This window comes from Agelaius phoeniceus, chromosome 28 (genome assembly GCF_051311805.1).
Source record: "Agelaius phoeniceus isolate bAgePho1 chromosome 28, bAgePho1.hap1, whole genome shotgun sequence".
In the NCBI taxonomy this organism is placed as follows: domain Eukaryota; kingdom Metazoa; phylum Chordata; class Aves; order Passeriformes; family Icteridae; genus Agelaius; species Agelaius phoeniceus.
Genome location: NC_135292.1, coordinates 1,933,331 through 1,949,795, shown reverse-complemented (window position 1 = coordinate 1,949,795; position 16,465 = coordinate 1,933,331). Strand labels below are relative to the sequence as shown.

Below are 16,465 nucleotides of genomic sequence, written 5' to 3'. Positions count from 1 at the left end.
ACCGCTAAGCGGAGAAGGTGTAGGGCTTAACACCGGGACAGGCGGCGCGGACGGCACGGCTGGAGGACACGCGGGGGGGGGCTGCTGCCCGAAAGAGGAACTGGTAGCGGCGGGGAGCCGTTGTCTGGAGCGGGGGCTGGGGTTGGCGGGGAGCCGCCGCTTATTGCAGATGCCGGTGCCGGCGGCAGACCGCCACCTGAGGCAGGAACCAAAATCGGTGAGGGGGTGCCCATCAAAACAGGCGCCGAAGCTGGCGGGGCCGTGCTGCGTAAAGTAGGCACCGATGGGGGTGGGGAACTGCCGTTTAAGGTAGAAGGCGATGCCGGCGGCAGATTGACTGTGGACGTAACAGGAGGCAGCGGGGAACCAAACCAGTCCCCATAACTCCTGTTCCTTTCATGAGCTGCACTGGCCTGCCGGGCAGCTCTTTCCTCTGCCTGGTATTTTAGCAATTCATCATGAACGACTCGCCATAACTTCCCCCACTTTTTAGCGGTCTTATCGTCATCTCTGACTGCGTGCCACAGCTTATCCCCGAATATACGCCACTCCGACAATTCGTGCACTGTATGTGGATTACGAAAAAGCCCCTGTGCACACCCATAAGCTAACAACCCAGGAAGTTCTTTCTGTAAATCTATTCCTCTAATCTGACGCCCTCGTAAAAAGTCAGTAAATAAATCATATGCTGCTTGCCTGTCTTTATCCATTTTAACGACGATAGCGCGCTTCTTGCGGCTCTATTCAGGTCCGGCAGCACGTAGCAGCCGGGCACTCCTCTGAGCTCATCCGGGGCACTTGACACCTTCCTTTTTCAGCGGTGTTTTTTGCCATCCCCAGCCACGAAAGGACCTGCACTTGACTTTTACGCCTCCGACCGTGGCTAGTCCCGAAGGAACGCGTCCGGGGTCACCATTTGTCGTAGCGGCGGGAGAGATGCGAAACACCATATGCGATGAATGGCAAATCTCGAAGTTTATTGAAAGTCCACACATATTTATATTAGTGTTAATGAAGCTTATACATATTGCAAAAGCCGAGCTCCTTATTGGTTAAAGCACACTTAGATCAAACACACCTACTTCTATCTCTTAACAATTATTTTGCTTCTATGTGTACATTCTTCTAATTTCTCTACCTTGGGATAGCTACATTTTCTGGCAAGCAATTTTCTCCCCCATCTTCCCGTTATAGAGAAGGTCACTGTGACCTTCGTCAGTAATTAGGCACCGGTTGCTCAGTTCCCAGCTTGTTTCTCTTACCCTTATCCATCGGTATCACATCGGAATGCCCTTTCTCAGCTAACCAATTATCCAAAAAGCTCTCTACACCCAACTATGACATTACTCATCTGTAACACTGTGCAATAATGGAGCCTTGTTCCTACCAGACCTGGCAATGTCCCAGTGGCACCTGTGTCCCATGAGGCCCCACTTGGTCAAAGCAGAGCCTTGGCTTAACAACTGACCCTTGTTTCCTTGAGATTCCATTTGTGAAAAACACGTTCACTCTCCTGTGAAAATGTACAAAGTTTAATAAGGGACAATGGGAGAGCAGGACCATGGAGCAAAGGTTATTACGGCCGGGTGCATCTTGGCACTCAGCCAGGAGCACCCTGTTACCTTCAGGGATCCCCTGAAATACCTTTCCCCTTACATCAGCCTGGTGCATATTCATACACCCTCATGCATATCCATAAACTACTTTACATATTCCAGGAATGATTTTACATGGCCCCTCCCAGGGTCTGCCTTTTCAGAGCATGTGTGTTTCTTGGCTGTGGTTTTGGCTCCTTCTCTTTATCACCTCCAGTTTTTGGGCCTTGGTGCACTCTGCCTTCAGACGGGGAGTGCTGATAGTTGGCAGATCTGTACAGGTGTCCTCATCCTGGGTGCATTGGATGTTATCCCATCCAAGCAGGCAGTTTAACACAAGCACACTTCTATCAGCTATTTCACTACTATGTCTAAGCTCAATTAACAACAGAAATAAAAACTATATATTTAGAACAAAGTTACTTTAACATCACACATATAAAATCCATTTTAATATTTGCAAAAAGCCAATATTATGATATTTATCCATAACAGGGTGAAGGAGCCCTGGCCCAGGCTCTGGCCATGGGGCACACGGGGACGCTGCCGGGGGGTCCCTGTCCCCTGTGCCACCCCCAGGGCCCCGGCCCCCCGTCCCCGTGTCAGGCTCTGGGGTCGATCTCGTGGAACATCCTCTGGGGGAGGCTGCGGGGCCGGGGGCGGGGGGACCCGGGGGGACAGGGGACCCCGCTGTGCACGAGCAGGGTTGGACTGCTCTGGGGGGAGCTGTGAGGGGGCCGGGGCAGAGTGACCTCCCCAGGGACCTCACACAGCCCCCATGATGTCACACAGCCCCTGTGATGTCACACAGCCCCCATGATGTCACACTGCCCCTGAGATGTCACACAACCCCTGTGATGTCACACTGCCCCTGTGATGTCACACAATCACTCTGTTATGTCACACAACCTCCATATGATGTCATTCAGCTGCTATGTGATGTCACACAGCAGATTTGTGATGTCACAGTCACCCTGTGATGTCACAGCCTTCTCTGTGGCATCACACAGCTGCTCTGTGACTCTCTGTCACAACCCACATTGTGAGGTCACAGAGCCACCTTCTGTGATGTCACAGCTAGCTCTGTGATGTCACAACCCCCTCAGTGCTGTCACACAGCCCACTCTGTGCTGTCCCACAGCCCCTTGCTGCCATCCCAGCTGCTCTGTGGCTCTGGGACACAGCCCCAGAGGTGCTGCTGTGACACAGCCCCCGCGGGGACATCCCACAGCCCCGGCCAGTGCTGAGCCCCTGGGAGCTCTGTCTGTGCCCTGCTCGTGTCCCTGAGGGGCCCTGGCAGTGCCCCAGCCCTGCTGGGCTGTGCACAGGAGCTGCTCCTGGCCAGAGCTGTCTCTCTGCAGCTCTGCTGCCCTTGCCAGGAGCTGCCTCTGGGCCAGGAGCCCGGCCCAGCTCAGCAGCACAGACACAGCACAAGCACTTTAATCACCCTCTGGGCCTTTGCTGCTCTTTGCATCACACCCAGTCCCTCAGGGTGGGCTCAAAGACTTCTCAAGAGCTCACAGTGAGATTGAAATACTGAAGTTTCTTGTACTTTAAAGAGATCCCTGTGAGGGACAGGACTGAGAAAGTGTCCCTGGGTTCCAGGGAGAGCAGAACACTGGAGGCACTGATGGCAGCTGGGGACAAACAAGGCAAAGGTGTCTCTGGTGCTGAGCAAACCTGGATTTGTTTCAGGAATGCAAAGGGCCAAGGCCTGAGCCCCAGGGCCTGGCCAGGCAGATCCTGTCCCTCCCTCCTTGCTCAGGGCTCTTCCCGGGATGGGCCCTGGCATGTGGGGATGGGCAATGCCAAGGGCAGGAGCGTGGGGCGGCCCCTGCCAGGCTGCTGAGCAGGGACAAGGAGGCAATGAGGCCCCAGGCCTGCAAGGGTCACTTGTCCGCTCCTGGCTCAGGCCCAGGGCCAGCAGCCATGGCCAAAGCGCTGCCCACGTTGGCTCTGTCAGGGCTGTCTTGCAGCTGCTGCCCATCCCTGTGCCCTGTGCAGCCCAGGCTGTCCCACGGTGTCCCTGCCCTGGCCTCTGTCCCTGCAGGCTCTGGGCATCCCCCGGCTGCCCCACCTGGCTGGGCCCTTCCTTTGCTGACAGCTCTGCCTCCTGCCTGCCCCTGCCTGCCCACACAAAGCCTGGGGCTGCTCCAGGCTCCTGCTGGGGATGTGCTGCACCACAGCCCTGCCCTGACAGGGAAATTCCTTTCTCCTGGTGCCACTCTGGGCCTCCCGAGCTGCCCTTGGCGTTAATTCTTTCTCTCTCTGGCTGTTTTCCACTATGTCAAAAGGATCCACCAGCCCTGAAATCGCTCTTTAAACACTCTCATGGCTCTGCTCCACTGTCCTCGGCTCCACCCCACTGAGCACAGAGCTCCTTTGTCCCTATACAGTGCTCATGTTCCCAAGGCCTCCAAACCCCTCCTTGGGACATCTCTGGGCCCTCTCCAAAGTCTTTCCAAATGAAAACATTCAGCTCAGAGTCTAAAGAAATCACCAGAGGACAGGGCCAGCCCGACCTGTCTGTCCTGGCTACTTTTGTCTGGGAGCAATCCTTGGATATACAGAATTTGGGAGGCCAAATTCTAATTTTGGCCATGGTCCCTGGACAAGAAGGCCGGTTCTTTTCCATAGGAATGAAGGAACAGAGCCCCAGTGTTTCAGGGGCAGATGAGAGGTGACCACCAGAGGCCAAGGCCAGCCAGAGCTGGCAGGTTTTGTTTTGTGAGATACCCTTGCAAATAGGAATTATTTTAGGGAGAGTGCCCGTTTTGGCAATGACCATCTGAAAAGTCAGACAGCTCTTTTCCATAGCAAGGAAAGCACAGAGATCCAGTGCTCCAGGAGCTGATGAGAGGCAGCCCTTGACATGCCAAGATCAGCCAGAGCTGTCAGGTGGCCCTTGGGAGGCCAAGCCAGCCAGAGCTGTTCCATGTTCCCTGGGTTCCATGGGGCCCCACAGTGTCCCAATGGTCCCTTGCTTCCATGGAGCCCTGAGGTGTCATAATGCCCCCTTGGTGACACCAGGCCCTGAAGATTGGAATGGTCTCCATGGTTCCATCAGGCCCCACAGAGCCACAATGGTCACTGGGTCCATGGAGCCCCTCTGTGTCACAATGATTCCCTTGGTTCCCTGGGCTCCAGTGATGCCACAATGATCCCCTTGGTTCCATGGGCTCCAGTGGTGCCACAATGATCCCCTTGGTTCCCTGGGCTCCAGTGGTGCCACAATGATCCCCTTGGTTCCCTGGGCTCCAGTGGGGCCACAATGATCCCCTTGGTTCCATGAGGTCCCCACAGTGTCCCAGGGATCTCCATGGGAAGGAAAGAACCCAGCCCCACTGTTGCAGGGGCAGCCACCAGAGGCCAAGGCCAGCCAGCCTTGACGGTACTGGCAGATTTTGCCTGGGAGCAACCCTTGGATATTGAGAATTTCAGAGGTGGAATCCCAATTTCAGACATGGACACTGGAGGAGAAGGATGGTTCTTTTCCATAGGAAGGAAAGCACAGATCACCGCTGGTGTCTCAGGGGCAGATGAAAGGCGGCCATCAGAGGCCAAGGCCAGCCAGACCTCTCTGTCCTGGCAGCTTTTGTCTGAAAGCAACCCTTGGATATCGGGAATTTGGGAGGTGGAACCCCAGTTTCGGCCGTTTCTGCATGGATAAGAAGGACGGTTCTTTTCCATAGGAAGGAAAGCACCCAGCCCCAGTGTTTGGACAGCAGGGGAGAGGCACCCCCAGGAGGCCAAGGGCAGCCAGACCTGTCTGTCCTGGCAGCTTTCACCTGGGAGCAATCCTTGGATGTACGGAGTTTTGGAGGTGGAATCCCAGTTTTGGCCATGGTCAGGATGGGTGTTTTTGCCCATAGGAAAGTAAAGCACAAAGTCCAAGTGTTGAGGAAGAAGATGAGAGGTGGCCACCCTCAGGCCAAGCCAGCCAGCCCTGTCTCTCCTGGCATCTTTTGTCTAGGAACTTTCCTTGGACATTGGGCATTTTGGAGGTGGAATCTCAGTTTTGGCTGTGGGTGCCTGGACAGGAGGAAGAGTTCCTTTCATAAGGAAGGAAAGCACCCAGCCCCAGTGTTTCAGAGGCAGATGCAGGCCAGCCCTCAGGAAGCCAAGGCCAGCCAGGCTTGTCAGTCCTGGCAGCTTTTGTCTGGGAGCTATCCTTGGATATAAGGAATTCCAGAGGCAGTTGCCCAGTTTTGGCCAAGTTCTCCTTTGGGGTGCTTATTAGCACATTGGAAACAGGGGAATTTTGGGGAAGAATTATGTAAAGTTAAGTTGATTGATTATTGTAATACATGGTGGCCAGGATATGCCTTGGAGAATGGCGAAAAATGGCCAAAATACGGTACTCTGCAATATAACACTATTTCGCAGTTAATGTCATTTTGTAAACAAGAAGGAAAATGGGATGAGGTTCCGTATGTTGATTTGTTTTTCTATTTACAGGGAAAGCCAGAGTGGCAGGAGGAATGTGGATTGATGATGGTTAAAACATCTGCAAGCAGTAAGTGTGGGGTTTGTGAGGAACGTTGTTTAGAACACTTGGCGTTGAAAGAAAGCCTGAGTAGGGAAAATTATACAGATATTGATTTACAGGTAGCTCCAATAGGAACAAGAGACCCTAACCCTATCCCACCTGTTCCATCTGTCCCTATCCCACTGCCTGCTCCTACCCCACCTAGTCCTGAACCTGTCTCGTCTAGTACACCCTTCCCTCTTTATTCTCCTCTCCCATCGTCACCTGATCCCTCTTCCTCGGAAGATGAGCAAAACCTAACTGTGGCAGGAAGGAGAGAGAGAGAATCAACGATGGGGTAGCCCCCAGAACCAGGAGTCGGTCTAACCTTGCCCCAGTTATGGTTAGAAAAGACATAGGCAGACAAAAACGGACTGTAATTGCCCCCTTGTGACAAAGTGTAGGAGTGGAAGGGCCAGTATTTATAAAATTGCCTTTCTTTTCTGCAGATTTAGTTATTTGGAAACAATCAGCCAGAATTCATAGAGAAAATCCTGATAAAATGGCATGAGTATTAAACATGGTTATAAAAAACTCAAAATCCTGACTGGGATGACATACAATAATATGTATATTAATATATTATCTATATGTATATAATTATATATATATATATATATAAATGTATATATATATGTGTATATATATATATATACATATACATATATATATATGTATATGTATATATATATATGTATATAATTATATATAGTATATTAATATATCTAATATATTAATATTAGATACCTTGATGGATTCTACTGAGAAAGAGATGGTACTTAAGGCAGACAAAGAAAGGGCAAGAGAGGACATCAGAAACAGACTCGTAAAAGGGAATTTAGATGAGAATTTCCCAATTGAGGATCCAAATTGGGACCCTAATTTATTTTGCGATGTGGGGAGACTACGGAAATATCAAGAGTGGATCCAAATAGGAGCTCAGAATGCTGTGCCCAAAACTATAAATTGGTCTAAACTACATGAAGTTCAGCAGGAAGAGACAATGTCCAGACTTGAACAACCAGTTTCACCAGGGCAATCAGTGCCAGCAGGTTACCAAGGGGATGGTTTTGGGGGAGTATACCAGCTGACTAGACATAGAGCCAGTAGAACAAGTTAAGGAACCTGTTATAAATATACAATTAGGACATAAAGAGGTCAAATTTCCAATAGATACAGGAGCTACTCACTCAGTATTGAATGATCTGCAAGGACAAATTGGGGACAAGCAAACAACAATAGTCGGCGCTACAGGGAAAGAGGAAAAACGGCCATTCTTGCAACCCCGAGATTTGTGTTTTGGGAACAAAGTTATAACACACGAATTCCTATACGTACCTGAGTGTCCAATTCCACTTTTAGGGAGAGATTTGCTAGCGAAACTTGATGCGGTAATAACCTTTGAAAATGGGGAGCTTATAATGAAAATATCTGAATCAAAGACGGGACAGATTTTAATGATCAAAGAAGAACCTGTTCCCTCTATCCTTAGGGAGGTAGAAGATGCATTGATTCCCTCTGTATGGGAGACAGATATACCAGGGAAATCTAAATTGGCACAACCAGTGCATGTAGAGTTAAAAGAAGGGGCGAGGGCTCTACAAGTCAAACAATATTCCATAAAACCAGAAGCACGGCAAGGAATAAGTAAAGATTATTGAGAAATTCTTGAAATACCAAATTTTAGAAGAATGTGAATCAGAATTGAATACACCAATATTTCCGGTAAAGAAGCCAAATGGTGAATATAGATTAGTGCAGGATTTGAGAGCAATAAATAAAATAACAAAGGACATTTCTCCAGTGGTAACAAATCCTTACACATTGATAACATCCGTAAAGGAAATATATAAGTGGTTTAGGTAATTGATTTAAAAGATGCCTTTTTCTGCATCCCCCCTTGACAAAGAAAGTAGGAAACTGTTTGCCTGTGAGTGGGAAAACCCAGGGAATGGGAGAAAGACCCAGCTCACCTGGACACGATATAAGAACTCGCCGACCCTATTTGGAAACCAACTGGCAAAGGAGCTGGAGATTTGGCCTGAGAGTGGGCAAGTACCAAGAGACCAATACCTGTTGTTGCAGTATGTTGATGATATACTAATAGCTACAGAAGAAAAGCAACCTTTATAAAGGTAACCATTGAGATTTTAAATTCCCTGGGAATGGGAGGTTATAAAGTACCCAGAGGAAAGGCACAAATTGCCCAACAGACTGTGATCTACCTGGGATATGAAATTTCACAAGGGCAATGAAAACTAGGCACTAACCGTATCCAAGCTATTTGTGCTATTCCAGAGCCCCAGAATCTACATGAGCTGCGAGTCTTCCTCGGGATGGCAGGATGGTGTCGCCTGTGGATCATGGACTATGGACGGATTGTGAAACCCCTGTGTGAAGCTCAGAAGATGCAGCCATTCACCTGGGGCAAACCACAGAAAGAAGCCTTCCTAAAATTAAAGGAAGCACTGACAACTGCTCCAGCATTAGGGTTACCTGATCTGTCTAAAGATTTTCAGCTGTTTGTCCATGAAAGGCTGCGCCTAGCACTCGGAGTCCTGACCCAAGGTCTGGGAAGCTGGAAAAGGCCGGTGGGCTACTTTTCCAAACAACTTGACAGCATAAGTGCCGAGTGGCCTCCATGTCTGCGGGCAGTCGCAGCCACTGTGATGCTGATACAAGAAGCCAGGAAGCTCACGATGGGAAGGCACATAGATGTCAATGTACCACACATGGTAACCTCTGTCTTAGAGCAGAAGGGGGGCATTGGCTATCCCCAAGCAGGATGATGAAACTCCAGGTAGTCCTGACTGAGCAGGGTGATGTCACATTAAAAACAACTAACCTTTTGAATCCAGCTTTGTTCCTAGGTACCACAACTGAAGAAGGCCCACTAGAGCATGACTGTGTGGAGGTAATAGAGTACACCTACTCAGCAAGAGAAGACCTGAAAGACGTCCCACTAGAGCAGCCAGAGTGGGAGCTGTTTACAGATGGGAGCAGCTTCGTGGAAAATGGAACCAGATACGCTGGATATGCGGTAACAACAGTCAGTACAGCAGTGGAGGCAAAGGCATTACCACCAAATACATCTGCCCAGAAGGCAGAACTGGTTGCCTTAACCAGGGCACTAGAATTAAGTGAAGGGAAAAGGATAAATATCTGGACTGACTCAAAATGTGCTTTTGGAGTGGTGCACGTACACGGAGCACTGTGGAAAGAAAGAGGACTATTGTCCTTCTCGAGGTACGCACATTAAATATCAGAATGCAGTCCTGCAATTGATAAAAGCAGTACAAAAACCTGAACAAATGGCAATCATACACTGTAAAGCACACCAATCCGGAAACTCCAAAATCTGCGAGGGAAATTGAAAAGCAGACTGGACAGCCCGACAGGTTGCTCGAGAGGTGCAAACAACAATGGCATTGATACCTTTAAAGCTTCATGTATCCCAATTCAATTTGCCTCCAGAACCAAAATATTCAGTAGAAGATGAGAGACCGGCACGTTTGCTAAATGCAAAAAAGAATTCAGAAGGATGGTATGTGACTGCACAAGGACAGATAGTGGTACCCCCCTTGATAATGAGAGAAGTTCTACAAATTAAACATAACGAATGTCACTGGGGAGCAGAGGCATTGGTAAAATTGCTAAAGCAGAGTTTAATTTCGGTACGGATGTTAACAATGGCAAAATCAGTAATGTCAAAGTGTGATATCTGCTTGAAAAACAACCCAGTGCCTAGACGACAGGCACAGCTAGGAAGAATTCGGATAGGAATAGAGCCAGGAGACTATTGGCAGGTAGATTTTGTAGAACTGCCAAGAACTCGAGGATACAAATACCTGTTAGTGGGGGTTGACACATTCTCTGGGTGGCCAGAAGCCCTTCCCTGTCGCACCAACCAAGCAAAGGAAACAGTAAAGTGGTTACTACAGGAGATTATTCCCAGTTTCTGGGTACCCCTAGGAGTATAATCAGATAGGGGGCCCCATTTCATAGCTACAGTAGTAAGAGAGGTAAGTAGATTGCTGGGGATAACTTGGGACCTCCACACACCGTGGAGACCCCAGTCGAGTGGACAGGTAGAGAGGATGAATCAGACACTAGAGAGGCAAATCAGTAAAATATGCCAAGAAGCCAAATTGCAGTGGCCCCAGGCTTTGCCAATAGCACTGTTGAGGATTTGGATAAAGCCTAGGAGTGGGATGTCAGTCAGCCCTTAGGAGATATTGCATGGGAAACCATATGAATCTCCTGAGCCTAACCCTAATGTGCACGTCACAGGAAAGCAGGAAGTGTATAATTATGTTCTGTCTCTCGGGAAAACTTTAGCTCGGCTCCGGAGCATCCTCGTGTGGAATAGACCGCTGACTCTCGAGAACCCAGTTCATAACATACATCCAGGAGACGAGGTGTACATCAAGAACTGGAACGAAGAACCGCTGAAAGAAAAGTGGAGTGGGCCCCACCAGGTACTGCTGACCACCTTTACAGCAGCCAAAGTAGCCGGCGTGGACCCCTGGATTCACTATACCCGAGTGAAGAAAATCCATCCTGGATCACGGCCTGTGTAAACTGTGGAACCAACAAGGCTGCAGATAAGATGTGTTTAATCACTTTGAGAATGCTATCAGTAATTGTGCCAATGTTATGGTCATTAATGTCTTTGGGATGTGGAATGCAAAAAGATCAACTAACCACTCTTCATTCTAGAATGAAGAGAGAGGGACAAGCAGAAACACAGGTGATAAAGGTTTCTAATGCAGTTCAGGCTGAGAATGTAATGATTGGATTAGTCAAAGACTTTGCCAAAATGCAAAACACCTGTAGAATAACTGCCTGTCTGCCAATACCAAAGGCAGCAGGAGACCCAGTAAATTGAGGAATCATAACATCAAAACTACCTGAAATACAAAACAACAAAACAATTGCATGTAAACAGGTACCTGAGTCGAGGCAAGTAGTCAAGGAAACTTGGGAGAAAATAGGAACATGGATGAGACCCATGGGCCAGAAAGACTGTATTCTAAGTGATGGCACACTAGGAACCCCTATGGGAGAATCAGGAGGCATCACACAATGGCAATGCTATTTGCCACACTATAAAAAGATTATAGAAAATGTTACAGAAACCACTCTGGTATGGAAGTGTGAGGCCAAGGATCAGAAAGGTCAGACAGAGCCTTGGGACAGTGCGTGGTCTGTGAGTATCCTTCAAAGATTCCAATGTATGGCAAACACCCCTTGGTGCATTAAGTGGGAAGGCTCCGAGAATGAAACAGATCCAGCAGTAACAAACACTGCCACCAGTAGCAGAACGAGGGCAGACAAAGTAAGTTGGTGGGCATGTAATAAAACTTATGACTGCACTTCTGATGATGCAGAGATAAAGCAGATGCCACCCCTGGCAATAGCCCTACAAACTGGCTGTGCTTGCAGAGGGATCAAACATAAACAAGGCAGAGTGAATTATAAAGTAGTTGTAGGATGTACCAGGAGTACAGTCCGAGGTCCAGGACAATTTCTATGGGCAGCAAGCGATGGCACCTGGACAACACATCTGCCTGTAGATGGGAAAGTAAAGGAAATTACTTTAGGCCTCCCAACCTCATCTCCAATTTGGAAAAAGTCCCCATTTAACGGAAAACATGAACTTGTGCAGATAAGAGCAAGACGAGAAGTTCTAGACAATGAAAATCCAGATGACACTTGGCAAGAACCCTCTGGTGGAGTGAAATTTGGGTGGGCCCTAGAGTCTTTGCTTGGCCCTACAGCAAACTATCAGAGTAGAAGATGCTGTACAAACTTACAGGTCAGGTAGATAGAATGGCAAGAGTCACCTGGGAAGGATTTAAAGAATTAAACGTACAATTACAAGCCACCACAAAAATGACTTTACAAAATCGATTAGCCTTAGATTTGTTACTCCTGAAAGAGCATGGAGTATGTGGATTTTTAAAGGGACGGGTTGGTCATTGCTGCGTTCACATCCCAAATGTAACTGCAGATGTAGAATATGACATCAATCAATTGAAACAAAGAGAGCATGAAGCACAAGAAGAGCAAAAGGATTTGACTACGACCTGGCTAGGCAAAATCTTTAAAGGGTTAGGGTGGAATGTGAGTTCATGGATTAAATCTGTCATTGAGACTGTGATAATCTTACTAATTGTATTCTTAGCAATTTGGTTAGTTCACAGCATCTTAAAGGGAGAGATACAGAAGAAAACATCCTGGAACCAGAAGATAATAAAGGCACTGACACGAGATCCACACCCACCATCTTCTGGTTCTCCAGTGCGTGACAGCATCCATGACAACGTTTACATCAACCATGGACTTGAAGAATGTCAAGAATAAATTGAGAAATAAAGGACTGTATCAAGTGAAAACATTTACACCTATAGTGAAGTGAAAATGCTTTCAAAGGGGGGAGAATGATAGTGGGGCCCTGGAAAAATGTCAAAAATAGACTCTGAAAATGTTAGGCTTTGTGCTTGCCAGATCATGTGAAATTGCACCTGCGTAAGCAGAACATGATAAATGATATAATTGTTAGATGTGATGATTGTTTAGTAATTAAATATAATTATTGTTTAATCATAAGAAGAATCATGAGAAACTATGTTAGAAGTTTGAGGGGGGCCATGAGGAGCCCATGCTTGGCTGAAATCTATGTATACAATAGAACAATATAAGTTCAATCATTAACATGAAAGTTATATAAGGATAGAATATAAAAACATGTTCATCCTGAACCCATGTCGGAGTCAGATTTGGGTTGGTACCCCTGACACCCAGAGCTCTTCAATAAAAGCACCTGCATATAATCATTCTGGTGATTATGTGTTTCTGAACGCTAATATACCCAGTAAACTGTTAAACCCTTCCCAGCTGCTGTGCATGAGGCTCTATGAATATGCACCAGGCTGATGTAAGGGGAAAGGTATTTCAGGGGATCCCTGAAGGTAACAGGGTGCTCCTGCCTCAGTGCCAAGATGCACCCAGTTTACATCTTCCAAGAACTGTTTAGCATGGCTCTGCCCTGGATCTGCCTTTTTAGAGCATGCAGATTCCTTGGCTGTGGTTTTAGTCCATTCTCTTTATCGCCTCCAGTTTTTGGGCCTTGGTGCACTCTGCCTTCAGACGGGGAGTGCTGATAGTTGGCAGATCTGTACAGGTGTCCTCATCCTGGGTGCATTGGATGTTATCCCACCCAAGCAGGCAGTTTAACACCAGCAGCCTTTTCACAAGCTTAATTAACAACAGAAATAAAAACTATAGAACAAAGTTACTTTAAAAAACAGTCCCAGCCCATATTTGATCCCAGTCTGTGTGGTCCTGATCCATATGGTCCCAGTCCCTGGGATCCCAGTCCATACAGTCCCAGTCCATATTTGATCCCACTTCAGGCTATCCTGGTCTGGAGGGTTCTGATCCCCATCCATGTGATCCCAGCCCATATTTGATCCCAGCCCATATTTGATCCCAGTCCGTATTTGATCCCAGCCCGTATTTGATCCCAGCCCATATTTGATCCCAGCCCATATGTGATCCCAGTCCGTATTTGATCCCAGTCCGTATTTGATCCCAGCCCATATTTGATCCCAGCCCATCTTTGATCCCAGTCTGTGGGGTCCTGCACACACTCCCAGGGTCTGGAATTCTAGTTCCCAGCCAGGAAAAAATGTTCCTGCCCTTGAACTTCCTTCCTATCCCTTCAACAAATTGCAATAAAATTATAAACAAAGAAATAATAATTGAAATTAAATAAATTATAATAAAAACAAAATATAAAAATCTCAACTCTTCTTTACAATACTCCAACCATGATTCAAACCAAAGCAACAACTATTACTATAATATTACCAATGCATATAAATAAACAAACTATATATCAAGAAGTACCTTTTGAAAGGTTTAACTCGATGACTAATGTACTTTAGATAAAAATATCTAAAGAATCTACCATGCAATCTAACACCTCTTAGTTAAACAAATCATATTACAAATGTACTAAACACAAAACCAAACACCACTATAATTTCTCAGACATTTCAACCAAAGAATTAAACTTTAATAACATCCTTAAGTACTCCAAAACAACTAAAATTATTTTTAAAAGGTTTATTGGGGGTGCATGGTTTTATTTGGATATTGGTTTTTGGATTGTTAGAGGCTAGATGATTTAAAAAATGGGACTTTTATAGGAATTGAATAAGCTGAAAAGGTGGCACTCTGCAAACAGAACTGACTGAAAATGAACGGGACAGAAATCAGTAACTCTGAAAGTTTTATTTGCTATCAAATACATCCCACACACCCAGCCCCACACAATCCCCATCCCACTGCTCCACATTGGGATCCCACTTCTCCAAGTCCCCTTCTAACCCCATCTCACCCTGGTGGCTGTGGAATGGAGAGTTTAGCATGGGATTGAGGTTTTTTGAGGAGGGAACAAGGAATTTGAGGTAGGATTGAGCCTTTTTGGTCAGAGGGATTTGAGTGGTTTTGAGGTGACAGATCCATCCCTCTTGGCTTTTTGAGTGGAAACACTTGGAGAAGAGAAAAAAATTCAGGCCAAACCAAAGGACAAGCAGGCAGGTGTGTTCCCAACATGGATCACAGGGAATGTGAGTGACCAGGGCTGTGCCCAAAGTGCCTCCTCCAGTGGGGGATGGAGCTGCAGCAGCGCACGAAGCTCTTCCCGCACTCGGGGCACTCGCAGGGCTTCCCTTACCGGTGCCTCCGTTGGTGTCGGGTCAAGGTAGAGCTGCTGGAGAAGCTCTTCCCACACTGGGGACACTCGTAGGGCCTCTCCCCTGTGTGGATGCGCCGGTGCTTGACGAGGTCAGAGTTGCGCTTGAATCCCTTCCCACAGTCGGGGCATTGGAAGGGCCTCTCCTCTGTGTGACTCTGATAGTGCAGGAGAAGATCAGAGCTGGTCTGAAACCTCTTCCCACACTCGGAGCACTCATAGGGCCTCTCCCCAGTGTGGGTCCTCTGGTGCCTGATCAGGTGGGAGCTCCGGCTGAAGCTCTTCCCACACTCCCCACACTCGTAGGGCCGTTCCCCAGTGTGGATCCTCTGGTGCACGATTAGGTGACAGTTCCACCTGAAGCTCTTCCCACACTCCACGCACGTGTGGGGCTTCTCCCCATCATGGAGCTGCTCATGGAGCACCAGCTCCGAGCTCTGGCTCCATCTCCAGCCACCTTCCCGGCCCAGGCTGCCTCTTTCCCCCTCACATCTCCGCCATCTGCGTTTGCAGCCCCTCCTCGTGCGGCATCTCCGGGGCTTTTCCTCCCCGCTGGCTTCCTGCGCCGTGGAGCCGCTCAAAACGGCCTCTGCCACCAGGTTCTGCCACGGGCATTTGTCCTCCCTGCTCTCCATGCTCAGCTCCTGCTCTGGGCGAGGAAGGACAAGGACAGCATGGGATTTGCCTCCGTGCCACAGGCAAGGGCAACGAGATCCCCCCAGGCCGTCTCTGAGGACGCACTGCCCGCTCTTGGCTCTCCCCATTTCGGGATGCCGGGGCTGTTTGGACTCCCGGGCTCCCTTCTCCCCTCATTCTCGGCTCTGCGCTGCAGCGGCTCCAAGGAGTCCCCCCTGCCCCTCTCCAGGCTCTTGAGGCTCCCGCCAATGGCGGCGCTCCCCCCTCTCTGGCCTCCCCACTTTGGCCTCCTGGGGCACACAGGGCTCTGCTCCTCCAGGCTGCCTCTGCCAGCAGCCGCCACCGCCACCCCCCGATGTCCCCCCGAGGGGCCTTTTCCGCTCAGCCTTGCACTTCTTCATTCTCCAAACATCCCCCCAAAAACCCAACCCAGGGACCCCCCGGGATATCCAGGCCGAGCTCCCACTCCCCGCTCACCTGCGCCATGGGGGGGGGCGATGATCCCACAGGTGGGGGCTGCGAATTCAGGCAGGGCTCGAGACCGCGTGGCTCCCGCAGCTCAGCCTTGATCTGCCTTTGTCCCTCCTCTTCCGCCCGCTCCTCCTCTGTCTTATCTCCACCTCCCGCTCCTCCTCCATCCTTCCTCCCTCCCCTCCTTCCCCTAACCCTGCCTCCTTCCCTCCTCTTTCTCCTCCCACTCCTCCTCTTCCATCCCCCGTCCTCCTCCTCCCCTGTCTTATCCCCACCTCCTTCTCCTCCTCCATCCCGCCCCTTCCATCCCTTCTCCTTCTCCTTCTCCTCGTTCCATCGCTGCTCTCTCTCCCCCTTCATTCCTCCCCCTGCTCCTCTCCCCTTACCCCGCCTCCTCCTCCCTCTCCATCCCTGCCCTTCCCTCCCTCCTCCTCCTCCCCCAGCAGCAGCCACACCCTCGGTGCCCCCTTC

At 48.9% G+C, this 16,465-nt stretch overlaps 1 pseudogene across 1 annotated transcript; it reads right to left on the bottom strand.

The window, feature by feature from the left end:
- Nucleotides 1-14,481: 14,481 nt before the first annotated feature.
- LOC143696071 (uncharacterized) lies at nt 14,482-16,133 on the bottom strand (annotated as a pseudogene). Its single transcript, XR_013185494.1, has 2 exons — nt 16,001-16,133; nt 14,482-15,531 (listed from the first exon to the last, which is right to left on the bottom strand). The product of XR_013185494.1 is annotated as an uncharacterized LOC143696071 (transcript).
- Nucleotides 16,134-16,465: the final 332 nt, after the last annotated feature.